This window comes from Lactuca saligna, chromosome 2 (assembly GCF_052625555.1).
Source record: "Lactuca saligna cultivar CGN05327 chromosome 2, ASM5262555v1, whole genome shotgun sequence".
Classification (NCBI taxonomy): domain Eukaryota; kingdom Viridiplantae; phylum Streptophyta; class Magnoliopsida; order Asterales; family Asteraceae; genus Lactuca; species Lactuca saligna.
In genome coordinates, this window is record NC_136418.1 from 101,159,298 (window position 1) to 101,165,698 (window position 6,401).

The following is a 6,401-nucleotide window of genomic DNA, read 5'->3' on the forward strand; positions in this document are numbered from 1 at the left end:
CCTCCATTGCTCTTCATAAAGCTTGATGAGTGAGGCTCTCTGGACCTCTATGGATCCAGATCCAAAGCCTCATCACTAGAAGGGACTATTTGGGCATCAAATCAACCCAACAAAGGCCACAAGAAACCCTAAATCCAAATATACTTCATAAAACAGAAGATGAGCTGAATTAATACGTCAAGTGCGATGATCTAAGCTTCAAATCCACAGTATAGCAACCTCCTTTGCTTCCTCTTGGTTAGGACCTCCTTCTTCTTGCTAAACAACACCACAAAGGTCAAGAATGGCTTCCTTTCTCTCTCAAAACGCTCAAGCACTCTAGGGTTTCTGTCTTATTGATTGGTGAGCACAAATGACGGACATAAGGCCCTTTAAATAGGTCTCAAACCCTGGGAATTAGGGTTTCATTACACAGCGTGGACTCGCCGAGTCCAGACGCGAACCCGCATCCAAAATCGCGATCCTACTTGGCGAGTTTGAGCTCCAACTCGCCGAGTCCACTCACAATTCTCAAAAAAATACACCAATAAGAAATACCTAGAAATTCCGGGCTGTTACAATTCTCCCCCACTAGAACTAGACTTCGCCCTCGAAGTCTCGCTCTGCAAATAACTTTGGATGCTGCTCGCGCATCTCACGCTCCGGTTCCCAAGTCATCTCGGACCCTTCCGATGCTACCATTGAACCAAAACCAAAGGTACCTCCTTGTTCCTCAGAACTTTGATTTTCCGATCTCTGATTGCCACTAGTCTCTCAGCATAATTCAGGCTCGCATCCACCTGAATATCCTCTAATGGAACCACTGCAGACTCATCGGCTATACACTTCTACAATTGCGACACATGGAAAGTGTCGTGAATCTGCCCCAACTCTGCTGGCAAATTCAAACGATAGGCTATCCTGCCTACCCTCGTGACTACCCGAAATGGTCTGATATATCGGGGCCCCAACTTGCCCCTCTTCCTGAATCGAATCACTCCTTTCCAGGAGAGACCTTCATGAGCACAAAGTCACCGACCTGGAACTCAAGCTCAGACCGGCGTCTGTACGCATAACTCTTCTGTCGACTCTGAGCAGTTAGTAAACTCTGTCTGACCTGCTGGATCTGCTCTATTGTCTGAAGTACGATCTCAGTGTTTCCCATAACGCGTTGTCCGACTTCTCCCAGCAAATGGGGGTCTGACACCTCCTCCCATACAACAGCTCAAAGGGTGGCATACCGATGCTCGAATGATGGCTGTTGTTGTAAGAAAACTCGGCCAAGGGCAAATACGAATCTTAACTTCCCCCAAAATCCAATACACATGCTCGGAGCATGTCCTTGAGCGTCTGAATCGTCCGCTCACTCTGTCCGTCTGTCTGGGGGTGATATGCGGTACTAAAATGCAGCCTAGTACCCAGCTCCTCATGAAACTTCTTCCAGAATCTGGAAGTGAAACGTACATCCTGGTCTAAGACAATCGAGATCGGCACCCCATGCCGAGATACCACTTCCCTCACATACATCTCTGCGGAAGAACTCTCGCTGATAGCAAGGAAGTGAGCGCTCTTCGTCAACCTGTCCACAATCACCCAAATTGCATCAACTCCCCGAGCAGTCGTTGGCAATTTGTTGATGAAATCCATGGTGATCTGTTCCCACTTCCATTCAGGAACCTCCAACGGCTGCAACTTACCATGCGGTCTCTAGTGTTCGGCCTTAACCCTACGGAAGGATAAGCACCTCTCAACAAACCACGCAACATCCCTCTTCATACAGGGCCACCAATACTCCCTCCTCAAATCCAAATACATCTTAGTGGCCCCAGGATGGATCGAGAATTTCGACCGATGAGCCTCTTCCATCAAAATGGTACGCGTTCCTCCCACAAACGGTACCCAAATACGCCCCTGAAAAGTCATAAGCCCCCGACCATCGGTAACAAACTCCGATACCAACCCAACAACTCGCTATCTCTTCTGGTTTTCTGACCTCACTGCCTCAGCCTGTGCTCCTCGAATGGTGTCCAACACCGGAGTCATCACGGTCAATCGCAAACATACATCTCACAACGAGGTGCTCTCCGCCTTGCGACTCAGGGTGTCGGCTACCACATTAGTCTTGCCCGGATGTTACAGGATCTCATAATCGTAATCCTTAACCACATCCAACCACCTCCTCTGTCGCATATTTATGTTGGACTGATCCATTAAATACTTCAGACTCTGATGGTCCGTGTATATCGTACACCGAACCCCATACAAATAGTGGCGCCAAATCTTGAGGGCGAACACCACTGCCCCCAACTCTAGGTCATGGGTGGGATACCTCGTCTCATGAGGCTTCAACTGCCTCGATGCATATGCTATCACATGCCCTCTCTGCATCAGCACTACTCCCAATCCCAAGATCGATGCATCACAGTATACAACAAAGTCCTCCATTCCCTCCGGGAGGGCTAACACCGGGGCCTTGCATAACCTTTGGCGAAGCATCTCAAAGGAGGCCTGCTGCTCGGGGCCCTATGAAAAAGCGACACCCTTCCGGGTCAACCTAGTGAGTGGCACTGCGATCTTAGAGAAATCCCTGATAAATCTCCGATAATAACCGGCCAGCCCTAGAAAACTCCTGATCTCGGAGGGTGACCTCGGCACCTCCCAAGTCATTACCGCCTCAAATTTGGCCGGATCGACCAATATCCCTTCCTGGTTAACAAGATGTCCCAGGAACTGGACCTCTCGCAACTAGAAATCACACTTGGAGAATTTGGCATACAGCCTCTCCGATCTTAGAACTCCGAGGATCTCCCTCAAATGCTCCTCATGCTGCTCTCTAGATCTCGAATATACCAAAATGTCATCAATGAATACAATCATCGATCGATCCAACATCGGCCTGCACACCCGGTTCATGAGATCCATGAACACTGCCAGGGCATTGGTGAGTCCGAAAGGCATCACAACAAACTCATAATGCCAATAACGCGTCCTAAACGCTGTCTTCTGGACGTCCTCATCTCGCACCCTCACCTGATGGTATCCAGACCTCAAATCGATCTTGGAGAACCAAGATGCTCCCTGCCACTGGTCGAACAAATCGTCGATCCTCGGTAACGGGTAACGGTTCTTGACCGTCAGCTTGTTCAACTCCTGGTAATCAATGCACATCCGGTGTGAACCATCCTTCTTCTTGAAAAACAGAATAGGCGCTCCCCACGGCAAGCTACTCGGCCGAATAAACCCTTTCCCCAGAAGCTCCTGAAGCTGTGAGGATAACTCTTGCATCTCTGGAGGTGCAAGACGATAAGGCACCTTAGGATAGGTGCGGCCCCCGGGACCAAATCAATATCGAACTCTACTTGCCTCACGGGAGGCTCACCCAACAACTCCTCTGGAAAGACATCCGGGAACTCACGCACTATAGGAACCTCCTCCACTGACCTCGGCCTTTTGGAATTAACCCGCGTATCCGACACGTACGCCAGAAAACCCTTACAGCCCTGTTGTAGACACTGCCTCACCCTAGCGGCCGAACAAAATACTGATCCAGAACGGGTACCCTCGCCGTACACTATAAGAACTCCCCCACTAGGGTCTCGTATGGTTATTAGCTGTCGCTCGCAGTCGATAACCGCACCGAACCTGCTCAACCAGTCCATGCCCACAATGACATAGAAATCCCCCATGGCAATAGGAACCAAATCAATCGGGAACTCAACACCGAAAATCTCGAGTACGCACCCACGGATCACCTCTGTGGCATATATCACATTCTCGTCAGCTATGGAAACTCCCAGAGGCCGAATCAGCGCCTCGCGACTAACACTATTGTGCTGACTAAAAGCCAAAGATACAAAAGACCAACTCGCACCCGAGTCAAATAATACCAAGGCAGGTACAGAATTCACAAGAAAAGTACCTACATATAACATAATATAAGCCTAATATCTCAACATTACAATAAATACACGAAAGAATGCATACCAGCCACGACATTGGGCGCTGCGCGGACCTCCTCCGCGATCAACTGAAACGCCCTCCCACGTGCCCTCGGCGCCTCGGTCTTCATTGGCCGACTCTCGATAGCTCTGATGGCGGCAGGGGCAGATCCCTGAAGTGCTCCCTGAGCTGATCCCCGCAACTGTGGACATTCCGCCTTCCGGTGTCCGGTCTGGTTGTAGGAAAAACATACTGTAAACCCCTTGGGGCAGTCCTTGGCCATATGCCCCTCCTTGCCACATTTGTAGCAAGATCCAGCTCTACATACTCCATCATGACCCTTGCCACACTTTCCACAAGTGCATCCCTTCTGGCTCCCTGATTTGGGATCAGCGGGCTTGGCCCGCTTGGCTGCCGGGTGGAATTGTGCCGGTCGCCGATCCCTCCCCTGAGACTCAGCCTCCTACCTAGCATGAGTCTCCAGCTCGATCTCCCTCTTCCGGGCATTTTCCTGAAGCTCAACAAATTTCCGGTATGAGGAGTTCACCACGAACTCCCAAATGTCTCGCCTCAAGATACTCAACTACCGGCTCATACGTGCCTGCTCAGTGGACACATGCTCAGGGCAAAACATCGCCCTCTCGTGAAACATCCTGGTAATCACCGTAACAAACTCAGTGACCTGCTTGAGGGTCAGAAACTCCTGGGCCAAACGCTCCCTCTCCACCTGGGGAACGTACTCATCTCGGAACATGGCAGTGAACCTCTCCCAGGTCACTGCCACAAGCTCAGCAGGCGAAAAGTGTGCTGTCACAAACTTCCACCAATCCTTCGCTCCCAAGCGAAGCTGGTTCAGCGCGAACCGTACTCTCAAATGCTCAGGAGATGAGCAAGTGAAGAAACACCCCTCTATGTCAGGAATCCATCTCATAGCCACCACCGGGTCCTGGGTACCATCAAACTCTAGTGGTTTCGTGTTACTGAACTCCCGGAACAGCAACGCATCACCACCCTGCGACCTTGCAGCAGCAACAGCTGCAGTGGCCGCCTCAACAGCAGCCTCAGAAAGCGCAACATAACGCTCATCAAAAGTCTCAATCAGCACGGTCTTAATAGAACCAAACATCTCGGGTATCTCTGCCCTGATGACCGCAGCCACTTCCTCGTGAATGATCTGACGGATCTCCTCATCATTAGCCTCGACGCCCTCCGGCATATGATGTGTCCTCACCATGATCAACCTCTGAAATACAACATATGATAAATTAGAATCCGCTCGAGCATACTCACACTCGACAACTCATCCCTCCTTGATCCTTGGCATTCCGAAGATTCTTACTCGGACCGTACACCGACCCGGTGCTTTCAGTAGTACCGGCCCAATACTATTGTCCACATCGTTTCAGTATACACCCTAAGTCCTCCTCTTCGAATCCCAATTTCCAAGTACTCTATCACTTTCTAACAGATCTCTCATAAGCTCCTTGCTGCTACCTATTCACTCTCAAGCATCTCATAGCAGCTCACCTCTCCCTAGGCTAAGGCATCACAAATCAGGGCACTCTAGTCCTAATAGGAATACCTAGCCTACTTTAGCAAGAGAATACATCATAACAATCTCATAAACATATAATATAAGGGTATTTTGGGAAATCACCGTTCGGGCGCTAACTGATCGTACACACGTTTCTCCTCTGAATTTCTCTACAAATATTTTACTCTTAGAAAATTTGGTTTTTTTTTTAAAATATTTTCCAAATCCTCAGTTTGAGTTCAAATACTCCCGAAGGTGTACCCGAATCCCTCAAACCAAGGCTCTGATACCAACTTGTAACACTGTAAATTTCAAAAAAAATTTTTGAAATTTTATAAAACATAATTCACTTAATATTCATAAAAGAACCATGTTTGAAACTCAATCCAAGTAATACAAAAATCCCAAGATCTCAAAATCATAAATCCCATGCGTGTGTACTGATCAAGTCGGCGCCTTCCCACGGTCGTCACTAGTACCTGAAACAAATAACACCAAACACTGTAAGCACAAAGCTTAGTGAGTTCCCTAAAATACCACATATAACACATATTAGCCACTCGAGGTTATAAGTCTGTGGGTCCGTGCACCCAAACTCTGTGAACCCTCAGCTTCTAACTCTGTAAACATGCACATCATAAATCACAAAGAATAATGCAGTGCAACACATAACATATAAATATAGCATACAAGCATTGTATGACATAACTCTATTTACCTACTCAAGGTAAAATATAGTGAGAAGACTCACCTCGCGTATCTCAGTAATTCGTAATTCCCTGAAATCACTAGTGCTCGATCTCCCGAGCTATAGTCCTCCTATAACATAATACGTCTCTAATTAACACTTTCCCAACTAAGGTTGACTATCCCTTAACAAGTCAACATAGGTCAACACTGGTCAATGGTCAACGGTCAACTTTGATCGGACTCGGCGAGTGCACTATAG